Consider the following 14793-nt stretch of genomic DNA (forward strand, 5'->3'; position numbering starts at 1 on the left):
ATCTGAATGCAGGTGTTCAAGTGATGTCATAACAATTTTGACTGCCTCCTTCTCTAGGTTCCTTAAGCTTGATTCTCAGGTCTGCTATCTTCCAGGTGATAGCAAGATAACTACCAAAATCCCAGGTTTAATTTCTACTAGTTCATCAACTTCTGTGAAAAGAGAAATTCTGTTTTCAATAATTTCCATAAAATCCCGATTGCGTCTTATTATCTTGGTTTGTTTCATGTGGACATTCCTGGTACAATTGTAGCAAAAGAAACAAAAATGCAGGATGATCAATATGGATCACATACATGCTCTCCTCTAGATGCGATGGGTGCCATTATTATACTACATTAACTGAGTAGCAGAGGAGTGGTTCCCCAATGGGAAATGAGGGTGCTTTCACCAGAATGTGAGAGAATAGGTGCTAGAATTATTGTTTTTTTCCCAGACAAAACCCAACAAATATCAATTATAATGTGCACACCATACAACTCAAAAACCTACAAGAATTTTTATTGCCATAGAGTAAATTAAGTAATATCATGAAATTGCAAAGCTAAAAAGGACTTTGAAGTTCATCTTATCCAGCCAACTTCAGAGAAATACACTGAAAACAAGTAACAGAGAGAAGCGTGGGACTCATATTTTACGTCCTAAAGCATTCTTTCAACAGTTTCCTGAGCGGAAATTCAAGCTGGTCTTCAAGTACTCTTCATAAACTGCATACATTTTACCTACCTTCCTTACTTTTCATTGGTCCCCAAGAATTCTAGGCCAGGTGAACTTACCTTCTCAATATCCCTGAACGTGCTTTGCTTATTTTTACCTTTGTACATTTGCTTCTATTTTCTAGTCATTGTTAACTCATGTCTTTTTCATTTATCCCAACGCAAGGCATATCTAAGACCCAACTCAAGTTTTACTTCTCCATTAGCCATCACTAGGCTTGTTTTCCATTGCACTGAGAAAACTGAAGGAATCAGTTGGGAATTTACACACGCTCCAATCACATCACCTTTTCACCTACTTACATTTGCCCCCTCGTGTGCCATGTTTTTTCCCGTTTCTACAGATCCAAGCTCCCAGTTGAAGACAAGCCCTCCACTAATACACAGAATTCCATCCTTTCATCTACTCAAAGACATATCTTAGCAATTCTCCTTTATCATTAGTATTTCTCTTTCTAGAGGATTACCACCATCCTTATCAAAATTGTCATTATTTCTTCAATCTTATAATACCTCTTTGACCTCATTTTCCTCTTCTGTGATTCTGTAAGAAAAACTCAACCTGACAATTGTCTGTCTACACTGGCTATCTCTAGTTCCTCTTCTCCCATTCTAACTTTGCCAATCCCAGTAAGCTTTTTGCTTCCACCATGCCAGCAAAAATGGTCTTATCAAGGTTGCAATGTAAGGTAGAATAACCTAGGCTGCAGTGAAAAATAAACCTGAATATGTGAGTCCATGTTTTTCACTTTTGTTATCACGAGCACAGTTTGAGTGGGGGAACAGATTGCCGAGGTATTTTCTCTCCTTTTGATCATTCAAGGACCCAAGCAGCTGAAGACTGTGTCATCTGACATGTTTTCCAAGGTCACTGGTGGCATTTTACCCCTATCATCTGGATGTAGGAAAGACAGGGGAGTTACAGCTGGGTGGTTTGTATGGGCAAGGCCTGGAATGAGTACCCAGTACATCCATTCATTTCATTGTTCAAAGCACAAGCTGACGGCCACACTGAAGCCCCAGGGAAGGCTGAGGACTAGAGTCTAGCTCTGTATCCAGGAAAAGGAGGAAGTGCACTTGGTTGACTACATTTTCTTTGTTAAATAGAAGAGACTGCTTTCATTGCCCATGTTCTTTGAACTCTCAGCAGCATTTGACGCTTTAGAGCAGGCTTACTTATTTCAATCTCTTTCTGCTCTTGGCTTCCAGGACATCACACCTGCACAGCCTGCCTCCTGCCTCTCCAAATGCTCTTTCCAAGGCCCTTTGCTTATTCCTCCACCTTTCTCACTTTCAGACGTTGGATTGTTCGCTATGCTCAATGTTGGATCTCTATTCTTTTCAATCTATTTTCCCATTCCTGTTGGTTTTATCCCATGACATGGGTTCTAAATGCTGACAACTCCCAGCTGATTGATAAGATTGGTTGTATTGCAATCCTAGGCCTCCTCTAGTCCAGACTTGTATGTCCAGCTACCTACTCAACATGTCCACTTGAACAGGTAGCTGACAACCTTAGCAGAGGCAAAACTGAAATCTGAAAACCCTCACCCCTGCTGCATCCAAACTGCTCCTTCCCCAGTCTTCCCTAATTGGTTAAAGATATCTTGATTTGTCTAGTTTTCTAGTTGCCTAGATCAAAAATCTTGGCTTCATCCTTGATACTTCTTTTTCTCTCATCCTACAAGCAATTAGTCAGCAAAATATTTTGATTCTACCTTCCAAAATACATTCAGAATCTGAAAACTTCTCATCACTTCACAGCTACCACCCTATTCCAAACCACCATCATCAGTTCCCTGGCGTAACAGCATACCTTCTTGGTTGGTCTTCCTGGATTGTGTTTTCTTGACCCCAGTGTCATTCTCAACACACAAACCCAGAGTAATCCTGCCAAAGTAGGAGTCAGTGCGTGTCACTTTTCTGCTTAAATCCCTCCAAAGACATCTGGTTTTAAGTAAAAGCCAACACTTGTACTAGAACCAGCACTCCACTCTATGATAAGCACCAATATTCTCTGCCCTCATCTTCAAATAGTCTCTTGTTCACTCACTGCCATTTTAGTTTGTGTTTTATTTTCTTTTGTTTTTTTAGCACTCCAGGGAAGCCTCCATCTAAAGGCTTCTGTGTGTGCTCTGAGCCCCATCTATTCATGTGGCTCACTCTGTCTCTTCATGTAGGTCTTCTGTCAAATAGTGCCTTCTCAGGGAAAACTTTCCTAGCCATCCGTCTAAAACTCAAATTTCTCCCTATTTTTATTACCCTTGCCTGCATTATATTTTTTTCTTGGCAAGTATTGCTATCTAACATTATATATATATGTATCCCTCCAACTGAAAACTATATATGGCTTGGTATTTTTTTTTAACTTCAGTATTCCCAGCATCTAGACAAGTGCCAGATACAATTTACATTTGTGCTGAATGAATGAGTGAATGAACTACTCTAAATCATAGTGATTCCTGTGAACTTCTGTAGCACCATATCATTCATTTCGAATTTACTCATAGTCTGCCTTTTTTTAACTTTTCATGAGAAAATATCCTGGATTCACAATTCGATCATAAACTCATTATATACAGAAAGTATGGATATGACTTTTTTCAGCCCACATGCCAAATTCAGAGGTGAATGAATAAATGAATGAATGAATGAATTACAGGAAGTTCACCAGATGGGTACAGTACGATTGGTGAATGATGGACTGTGGAGGCCAAGGTGTAAAGGGGACTAAAATCTAAGAAGGATAACTTAAAATTGCAGGTTCAGGCAAAGGTGTTAGAGGCACCCAATAAGGGGAGGCATGCTGAGAAGTGCCATATGCCATTGGAATGAAATGTAGCTGCCCCTGACGAAACCAGTACTGAATCCACATGCCAGCTTCTCTCAGTCAAGTCTTCCTGTTTGTCAGAACTATATTTGGCAGATGCCAGACACCATTCTGTTAATTTTAAAAAATGGAAACAATCTATGCAATTGAGACAAATAACAGACCCCAGATAGACGGTGCTCTTTTCTCTATGACACGAAGGTTCCCACTGAATCAATTCTTATATGTCGAAGGGTTAGGCAATGTGATTCTGAAACAAAATATAAACTTCGACTGGCTAATTTCCAACTGCCCCACACTAGAAAAAGAAAAGTTAAAGTGCAATCCTGGAATATTTTACACTCAAGAAATTATAAATATTATTGGATGTTGTGTGTATGTAGATACATACATATATATGCAAACACATATGCATATTACTGGGTGTTGTGAGTGTATACATATATACACATGCATATATATTATTGGGTGTTATGTGTATATAGTATACATGTGTATATAGTATACATATGTACTATATATGTACTATATATACATATGTATTATATACATATATACAATACTGAAAAAATATATTGCATTATTGGCTGAGATTGATTTATTTGTGTTGAGTCCCACACCCAGGCTAGCTCATCTCTTTCCTCCTATTTGGCTTAGCAAACTAACCAGAGGTGAAGAGATGTATGTATATATGGGTGTGAGTTGGAAGGGGTGGGTTAGAGGGTCTGTGTCTGTGAGTACGTGGAAGAATGGACAAAATCAAGTGTTCATCTTCTTAGCATGCCAAAGCCTAGATTACGCTGAGAAGAGTTGGTCTGTTCTGATGAAGCTGCTCAGCACAGTGGTGTAGACAGGCTGGTGGAAACCTCTTCAGAAGGCATGGAAAGACGAAGCCAGGAAAGGGGGAGGGATGGAGAGGTGTTGTGATGAGAAATCAGAAGTACGCTTTGTGAGAATAGGAAGCTCAGGGATGCATTACAGGATGGCTGATGACGTGTTCTAGCATACTGAGCTGTGAGTTCTGCGGCTGCTCACACCTACCACGTCTCCCGTAGGGTGAACATCCTCAGTGTGTACAGCACTGCGCCAGTCATCTGCCTCCTATGCTGGGCGGCTATTGAAGATCGCTGCTAGGTTTGACTGTGAAAGCAAAGAATTTTAACATCAAAAGACAGTCCAAAAGTGAGACTTCCTAACTTCCTACTTGATGTGTGTTATAACATATGCTGTCACTAAATCAGCACCACTTTTAAGTTCTCTAATTTATCTTCCCTCCATTCTCGGGGACTTCTTCATGGACGGCTTCGCAAAGTGTCAAACTACGTGAAGCTGCCTTACACCCAGATAGGCTATCACATCGTCATCACATTCTAACGTTGCTGTTGATCCTGAGTTGCTTTCAGTGTTCTCCTGGAATTCCATCACTTTCATGTACCCCTCAGACTTCCAAATTCACCTCTTGCCTTCATTTTCATACTTAACATGCCTTCTGAAACTATGTCATGTAGACTGTTGTCATTAGGGGTAAGGAGTAGCTCTATTTCTGAGGAAATTATGGTGTGCGTCACTCTCAGAGTTATTGGCTCCACCTTCAGATCATCATTTCCAAGAATCAGGCTCATTATTGAATGCACTATTCAACATCATGATTATGCCCCTATTCTTTCCAAATCAATTTCTCTTCAGCTTCTGTTAACTGTAGAGGGTTCTTATGTCTCTCTACTCAGATGACTCTCCTCCTCCTCACAGTTCTCATCTGAAAACACGAATTTTCTATCTTTTCTTTGCCTCTTACTGCCTCTCCCTTCTGTTATTTAACTTTACAATTGTATTACTTAACTCTGTCAAGTATCTTGACATACAGCTTGCACAAAAGCTGCTACCCATTTAAAAGCTCATCTTATTGTTGGTATTGTTGGAAGACTCCTCCTAGATGAAAGATCTGTGCTTCTGCTTTGTGTATCAGCAGGTTCATAATAATTTCCATGGATAAAGGACACAATAAATTTAACAAAACCCAGTGTTAGATCTTTTGATAAGGCGTGTAGGTCAACTCAAGGATGTTTACATATTATACGTGTATAAGCACAGACACCTTTAAATGCACGACAGACAACACTCGGATAGAAGAGTGTCTGCTGTGAAAATACAGATCCTTCCATAAAATGTATGTCATCTATTATAAAATTGTTGTATACTGAGTCATGATGATATAGATAAGAAAAGATAATGAGAGAGAAACACACCTGAATTCACTTATGTTCCATTTGGCCCTTAGCCATATGAGTGTCCAATCAAGACCACCATGCTGTTTTCACACCATTTGTAGGATTGTAAGTCAGTGCAGGTGACACTGGTTCACTGCCACTCCAACCCTGCCTTAATCATAGCTCTTTTTACCCATGCTTTGAGGCATTCAGACTCAGCTCTGAGTCACTGAAGCAAAATTGGCGCATCTGGGTAGAGTGTCAAAACAGCAGAGCTTACATCAATGAGACACCTCAGTGGCTTAGTGAAACCCAAACTACAAATGCTACATCAGTGGCTGTTGAGAAGCTATAGATTCTCTTGTATTAGGACCTAGACACAAGAACTCCAGAAAGCTAGTTGGAATGACTTAGTATGTCATTTTCCCTGTGATCTTAACTCAGCTTCTAAATATACGTTGATGCTAGTTACGAATACAGTTCCGCTCCTTAAAAATTTCATTTATCGTATTAATCTTCTGGTTGTTTTCCTCAGCGTGCGTGCAATCATACTGACAGCTTGAACTGCTTAGTAGTATGTGGAATAGTGCTTTTCAAAAAACAAAGAAAAAGGTAGATTTATGATATGCTCCAGTTTCATCTTTGGAAATAAGAATTAATGTTATTATTCTTATTTATCATTCACCAATGATATAAATGTATATTATTCAATCATATATTATATAATCGTGTTTTTTCTGTTTGTCCAATTAAGTGGCCTAAGTAAAATCATATAATCTTAGGTTTTGTTGTTGTTATTAATTTTCAGGCTGGTGATGGAATTTCATTCTTCTGACTTCTAGATTGCCTGTAAGTAAATATCTGACCTTTTCTTAAAATTGAGAACTGACAAAATACTCCATGTTTATTTTTACTTTTTTACATAAAGCACAAAAGTGATTCTAAGAGAAATATTTTTCCTTAAATATTCTGTATTTTTGCGGAAACTTACTTGTTCATTTTACAAATTCGCTTTATAGAAATATTCCTGAACATCAGTGTCAAGAAAGTAATCCTCTAAATGCTTTGTGACAAACTTCTGAAAATCTTATAATAAGTAATATAATTGATTATGAATACTATTACTGTACATTAAATACTAAATGAATTCAGGTCCGAAAACCTAAAATAATAGGTAACATGTTTTCTTCTTGTATCTGCATGCCAATTCACTTGCTATTCACTGAAATTCTACTGATCAAGAATGTCTCTCAGATTTATGTGGACAATATATGAACTCTTAGGATCATTATTTGACTTTATTTTTATTTCTTTATAATAAGATGGAATCTCGCTCTGTCACCCAGGCTGGAGTGCAGTGGTGCGATCTCAGCTCACTGCAACCTCTGCCTCCCGGGTTCAAGCGATTCTCCTGCCTTAGCCTCCAGAGTAGCTGGGATTACAGGCGCGCGCCACCACGCCCAGCTAATTTTTAGGAGAGATGGGATTTCGCCATGTTGGCCAAGCTGGTCTTGAACTCCTGACCTCAAGTGATCCATCTGCCTTGGCTTCCCAAAGTGCTGGAATTACAGGCATGAGCCACCACGCCAGGCCAGGATCACTATTTTAATATGATAACCATTAACGTACATACTACATTAGCTATTTAGAATCCAACTAGATCAATATGATTTTAAAGACAAAACCTATGTGATATTCAAGTGAATCACTGAGGTTACTGTTCATTCAATCCACCCGTCCCCGCAATTCCTGAAATGTTGTACAAATTGCTTTAAGGTTGAACGTTGATGGCATGTGTTCATGTGATGTGGGTACAATCAATTGTGTATGTGTGTTGTACTAATTGCTCATGTGGCTGCTGCTCACTGCTGTCCTTTAAGTAGTGACCTCTGTTAGGAAACCTTTCCAGAGATGGGAAGAGAAGCAAATCATTACAGTCTTTATGGTTTTCCCTGTTTCCTTTGGCCATGTTTTGCCTCCCACTGGTGATCCTGGAAGATGGTAAAAATGAGGTCTTACATTCGAGAAACATTAGGATTCTATTAAACAACTGTTGGTTTTTTTTTCTCAACCTTATGGAGAGGACTAAATGGAATCGACTAACTGTATTTATATTAGGCTTTGGTTATTTTTAGTGTTCAGGATACTCTCCCCTGCTCTGCTCTAGATTGGCCTTGTTTCATTATTTGTGTGCTGGGAGCAACTTGAACCTGTATCTCATGGGGTCTATTTGTTACTTCAAATTCAACTAAATGAGTGCTGGGGAGATCAAGCTCTTCTGAAAGGTGTGGGTGGCTGTGGAGGAAGATCAGAGGGCCTTCGTAGTAGAGATTGTCTGTGGTCATAACATTTCATTATTTCACTGTTCATGTGCGTTCTAATTTTCTACAATGAATGTCCATGGGAATAACAACTTTAGTATATTAATAAAGTGTGATTTTTTTTCTGGCATCATAGCTCACTTTGAGGCATAAATGTGTGGGTTTTCATACACATTTTCTAGGAAAGCATTGAGCTCGGGTAAATTAACACATTACAATCGAACCAGACTCTATATCAGATCCCTAAAACACGCTGGGGCATCCCTGCCATGGAAGAGCCTACAGTAACATCTACAAGCATATTTTGGCAATAAAGGAGAGGACAAAATAAGTTGGCAATCAGTCAGCGTGCTCTCAAGTTGACACAATTATTGCAACTGAGGATGGGTGGAAATACAACACTCTTTAAAACAGATAGGTTCTTTTTAGAAGGAGGTAAATAAAACCAGTTAAGAGACATACAATTTGACATGTCATTATTGTGAATTAATTTCCTAGTCATTGTAGGTGTACTGTAACATTTCTGATTGTGATGAATTTGTTTCGAATTTATATAGTCCAAAAATTTATTTTTAGAAATGTTTGTCACTTTAATTAAGCAATTTCCTGATTTTAATAAATTTTCTGCTTGGAATCACTGACTATAAATTTGTGAGACCAACTGAATGAGACCGGCCCACGGAGGGTGATGTTAGCTATCCCTGTGAGCATTTCATGTTGAGTTTGTGTTTTTAATGCCTGCCTGCCTTCAGTTAGTAGGGTATTATTTTGAATGCTTTGCTTAAATATTAAGGCCTGTTCTATCTTCGGTAAAATTGTCTCTTGTCGATTTGTGCTTTAAGGAACAACCCAAAAATGTCTCCACTGTTTTTCTACTAGCCGAACTACTTTTCTCCCCCACATTTGGGGAGAGTTATTTCAGGTTATGTTCAGTGAATTTTCTTCCGATGGTTGCTCTAAAGTGAATCATATGCAAAGATGCTCCAGGTGTGCTAACTACTATTTCATACCTGGACCGGGGTTGAAGTTCCTGATATGAGCACCACCCTGTCACTTTCACTCTCATTTGGGCCTATTCTCAAGAAGTCTGATCGCCTACCTTATCAGACCACTAGTAAGGTTTGAGCTTGATAAACAGCATTATATGAATGTACCCTTAATATGCTGCTTCCTCTTTCTGGAACACTGTTTCTCTGCCTTTGCATCTGTTCAAATCACACTCGTCTTTCAAGTCTTCAGCAAATACTAGGCTTCTCCCATGAAGCCTGACCTGATGCCTCTCATCAGTATTAATATAGGCCTCAAGTATAAAAGGTTCTGAGGCCATTTATTATATCACTGACAGTTCATCTTTTGTTGGGATTTGTTTATTCCTTTTTTATTCATCGAATTATATTTTCGGTACTGTGAGAAAAATCTAATAGGTTGCCCTTCATACAGTAGATGCTCAATAAATATTTACGTTAGTATTTCAGTTGTTGCCCTAACAGTAGTTTTAAAACCTCTCATGCTTTAAATACTGAAAGATTTAGAGAGGTCCTATCTGTTTATTCTAAATACTGATAGGCTATTTCTACATTCTCATTTGATATTTGTTTGTTTAGCTTTATGTTGTTCCTTGGTACTTCTCTAGTCCCAGTGCAACAGAAAAATGTTATAATTAATTTGGACCATGATAAAATGGCCTGCATCAAAGGTTTCACTCATTGATTCATTCACTCATTATGGGAATACTGAGATGCATTTGATCTAGAACTTATATTCTTTTTAAGGAGTCCTTAGATGTGGTATATTCTAAGATAAAAATGTGAAATCATGAACTTTAAGTCCCCAGATAAGGGAGCAGTTACTCTTTTAGAGGGAAGTGCAGTATCTTGATGCAGATGTTGCATATTTTATTTCTTATTAAAAGAGATGTAACAGTTTTTCAGACAAAGAATGAGTTTAATATTTTCTTGATCACTTACTAAATGCCAGACATTGTTGTAAGCACTTTACCTATATTAACTAATTTAATAGTTATTGTTATCATTTCATAGTTATTATTCATGTTTTATTCTATCAAAGGGGACAGACACAGAATAGCTACATATTTACCCTAGACTATGTATCAATAGTAAGACAGTAATAGTGTCAGGATTCAAATTTAGGCAATCTGGTTCAAAAGCCCAAGCTCCTGATTGCTTTTAAGAATGATTGCAGAGGATGGGTTATAGAGGGGAGTGGGGCGGCAAGAAGAGCAGGGAAAGGAAGTTCTCGCAATTTTCTAGTAGGACAGTTAAGGAATATATTGAGGACATAGTATAGGGATGCAGAAGCATAGGAAAGTTTGACAAAGCTTTGTGGGAATGGGGAAGCAGGTGCTGGTAGGGTCTGGCGATTAATTGGCTGTGCGTGGGGGAGAAAAAGAAGTCGAGAATGTATGTTTCTAATCTTCCATCTTAGATGAAAAAGGATGTTATATCATCAGCCAGATCCAGAATAAAGGAATAGGCACTCATCTTAGGAGCAAAATACCTACTGGATTTAATTGTAGACATAAAGTTTGGTCGCAGTGGAACTATCCAGGGAGCAGTTGAAAGGATAAGCCTGAAGCCTGACGCTTTGGAGAGACAGTGAGCTGGAGAAACACAGGTTTCTAGGGGTTATTAGGGGAGTGTGGCCCAGGAGCTCTGGGGGGAATTGGAGAGCACAGGGGGAGATGCCTCATGTAACAGGAGAGGAGGACCTAAGAGGCCTCGATTATAGCGAGGCAAGCAGAAGAGGAGGAAGTTGCTGAAGACTGACAGAAGGCAGAGGAATAGCGAAAAAGCTTGAGTTTTGGGAATGGATGGGAGAAAAAAATTTAAGAACTAAGTGAGGCTGGGTACGGTGGCTCATGCCTGTAATCCCAGCACTTTGGGAGGCTAAGGCGGGAAGATTGCTTGAGGTCAGGAGTTCAAGACCAGCCTGGGCAACATAGTGAGGCCCCATCTCACCAAAACATTTTTTTTTTTTTTAATTATCTGCGTGAGGTGCTGCGCACCTGTAGTTCCAGCTACATGGGAGGCTGAGGTGGGAGGCTGAGGTGGGAGGCTGAGGTGGGAGGATTGCTTGAGCCCAGGAGTTCAAGGCTGCAATGAGCTCCACTGGTCTACAGAGCTATGATGGTGCCACTGGGCTACAGAGCAAGGCTCTGTCTTTTAAAAAAATTTAAAAAAAGAAAGAATTAAAGTGAATAATGGAGTCAAATACAGGCTTTACTAGGACTAAAAGTGGCTACTGGACTGTGCAGTTAACAGCTCTTTGAATGAAATTGTGGGGCAGAAACCAACAGTGAGTAAAACTGACGCAAATGAAGCAAATGAAGACTGAATATAGACCATCTCTCAAAATTTTTGCAGAGTGGTGTCTTGTGTCAAATGAAGAATTTGTTGTTGTTTGTATTGTTTGTTGTTTTAGGGTATAAGAGCCCTGAATGTTTTGAGGACATAGAAGGAAGATGCTGTAGAAAGGAAAGAGGAAAGATATTAGGGAAGAGAGTCAGGGCTTGGACAAGAGAGAATGATACATGAATCAGTGAAGGAAGGAAGTCCTCAATTTTATTTGGAAGGGATAATCCTTGTTGTGTAATTAGAGATCAGGCATTTAGATTAGGGTACCCGCAGGTAGGTTTGAAGGTAGACAACATCCCTGTAATGGATTCCATTCTCTTTAGAGATCAAGTTCCTCTATAAAGAATCCTAAGGACAGGGTTGAAGCTTGAAGTTAGAAGCTGTGCTAAGAAAATGCAAAAGATTGATTAATAACAATAAAAAGAAACTCCAGGTTATCACAAAAGCTCTAGCGAGGATGGAAACCCTATATTGGTAATGGGATCACTTTACCTGTTTATATGCTTTTCTTTGGCAATTATTAATTAGGCTTTTTTAGGAAAGAGAGACACGCTTGGCTAACCATGAGTAACAGGGGTTTATTGTAAATAAACGAATGTGAGGTTTTAATCCCTAGATGATGAGGCTTCATGAAGTCCAGAATGTAACTGGAAGTCATTCAGAGTTACCACAGATCTCTAGTAATATTTTGTCACCACCTAGCACCAAGCATCAATCATTGGCATCCAAATCTGTTTTAATTATTCTTTTTTCTTCAGCTGCGGATGTGCAGATGAATAGTCTTTCCAACATACGTATAACTTCTTGTAATAGCTCTGTGTCGGGGTCCTCAAGATGACCTCTGAATTCAGTGTTTTACTAGGAAAAGTCATAAGACTCAGCCCACAGTCCTGCAGCTACTATTTATTTAACAGACCTGCTCTCACTCTGTTGCCCAGCCTGGACCACAGTGGTACAATCACAGCTCACTGCAGTCTTGAACTCCTGGGCTTAAGCAATACTCCCACCTCAGCCTCCCAAATAGCTAAGATCACAGGTGCATGTCACTGTGCCTGGATAATTAAAAAAACAAAACAAAAAAACCCCACTTTTTTAGAGATGGAGTCTTGCTATCTTGCTATCTTGCTGTCTTGCTATGTTGTCCAGGCTCATCTCGAACTCCTGGCCTCAAGCAATCCTCCCCCCTTGGCCTCCCAAAGCACTGGGATTACAGGTGTGAGTCAATGTACTTGGCCTACAACTACAATTTATTAAAAGGATTCAAAGCAAAATTAGCAAAAGAAAAGATGTACGGGGTAAACTCTGGAGGAAGCCAAGTACAAGCTTCCAAGGGTTCTCTCCCAGAGAAGTCACAGCAGATGCCCTTCATTCCCCCAACAATGAGTTGCAACAACACGTGAGAAATGTTGTCTGCCAGGGAAGCTTGTGGGAGACCCAGTACCCAGCCAGGACTTTGACTGGAGAATGCTCACATGGCAGCCTCTGCCTGAGACACACCAAATTCCAGAGTCCCAGAAGGAAAGCAGATGTTCAGCATCACTATGTTGTTTGCACAAACAGTTTTGGCACAGTGACCCATTATGAGTCTGGGTGGAGGGAACCTCCTCAAAATCCAAGCTGCCAGATGTCAGCTAAGGGCCAAACTTCTGTGTAACACTTTCAAAGAGTTGCTTGCAGTCAGGCCTAGCACATTAAGTCTTCTCTGCAAAGTCTGCTGGTGCTGTTTCTCCTACTTCCCCCTTTTCTTCCTGTATACTTCATGATTTCTGTTTATTTAGATATTCTGCCATTTCCTAAATTCTACTGACTTCTGTGCCCTCTGCCACCCATTATCTGTAAGTCTCCTCTTGAAACCACTTGAAGAGAGATTCTAAATGGTCCCTTGGTGCCCCTGGCCCCTGTGAGGCAGAGCTCCAGCTAGTAACCCCTCAGAGACCTCTGGCAAGTCTCGGAGTTGTCCATGCTTGGTCCAATCAGCTGCAATTAGAAATATAGAGTGTTGAATTTTGCTCAAAATATTTGTTGAGCATGTCAAGCTCTCGGGTAATAATAGACTCCTTTCCAAATAACAACATGCTTTATGCAGGGACCAAGCGTAGAGGAGATGACAGTTACATTTACCCAGAATTGGGGGATGATTGGCATGTGACAAAATGTCACTGAATTATTGAAAGTTAACAATCCCAGAGCAGAGGCTTGAGAAGAACAGGAATGTCATAATCACCAGGACAATTCATCTTTTAAAGATTTTTCTTAGAACATATGCTTTACTAGTTTTTAGTTATCTACTAAATATAACCCAAATTTGTTGCTCTTTCTTTATCCCTCTCTGTATTGTCATGCACCTAATTTCTGGTCCTTTCTTTTCGAACACAACTTTACCCAAAAGTCAAATACAATTATTCATTATTCCCCAGAGAACATTTGGAGCTCTTGAGTCTAGGGAATTCTATCTGAGCAGAATGCCATTTGCTGGATTACTACTCACCTCTCACCATCTAGTTCAAATGACACCTCTTCCAAGAAGCCTTCTGCAATCATCCCCAAACTGAGGTTACTTTTCCCTCCTTTGTGGACAAATGCATGGTATGAAACAGGACATCAAGCGTGTGCTCCTGCAAATACTTCTAACTCCTTCAACTCAACCAAAAGCTTTTTTTGAGTGTGAGTAAAGCTTTATTCCTTGTTCTATTTTTCTGAGATAAAAGCATATTAAAACATTTTAACATATTATTTTGCATAGAGAGTCAGCCAATTTGTTTAAATAAATGAATAAATCATTCTGTCAGTATGCCATGAACCAGCATTATTTGGCTGTTAAAACTTTCTTTCAATTGTAATAACTGCATTAGATCAATTATATTGTTTTTTTTAAATTTACTTATAGAAACTGGATGTGAAATAACTTTTGCAAGTTAAACACTAATAAGAGGGAAACATTTGCAGTGAAAATGTTAACTCCTCCTTCTGTCCTCACGGCACCTACTACATACTCAAGTTTCATGGCCAGCCTGGGTATTTTTGACAGCAGCTCCATTACTTTTACAAGTACCATCAAAATGTGTTATTCTTGATCCAGTTCTGTCATGTGAAGGTCACATTATCAGATGGATGAGAAATGCCTAGCACAGAACTGCTGGAGACCTGGCAAACATTCGTGCTTCTGCTTGATTTGCAAACTGGGAAAAGGTCTTTCTGCCCCATAGGTTTTGTTTTAGTAGATGATCATATTTCAGAGATGAAATATGAAACAAAAATCAAGGCATTTGACTGTAAAAAGCCCAATTTTATTGTGCTTTACTCTCAAAGAGTGGCATGTGCAAATTATAAAGCCCTATAGAATGG

At 39.3% G+C, this 14793-nt stretch overlaps 1 protein-coding gene across 1 annotated transcript in view; it reads left to right on the forward strand.

The window, feature by feature from the left end:
• The first annotated feature begins 6561 nt into the window (after nucleotides 1–6561).
• TENM3 (teneurin transmembrane protein 3) overlaps nucleotides 6562–14793 on the forward strand; it is a 1583118-nt gene continuing 1574886 nt past the window's right edge. Inside the window, exon 1 of the mRNA XM_030816348.1 lies at nucleotides 6562–6602. The gene's annotated coding sequence lies outside the window, so the exon portion shown is untranslated. The remainder of the gene's footprint in view (nucleotides 6603–14793) is intronic.

Source organism: Nomascus leucogenys, chromosome 7b (genome assembly GCF_006542625.1).
Source record: "Nomascus leucogenys isolate Asia chromosome 7b, Asia_NLE_v1, whole genome shotgun sequence".
Classification (NCBI taxonomy): Eukaryota; Metazoa; Chordata; class Mammalia; order Primates; family Hylobatidae; genus Nomascus; species Nomascus leucogenys.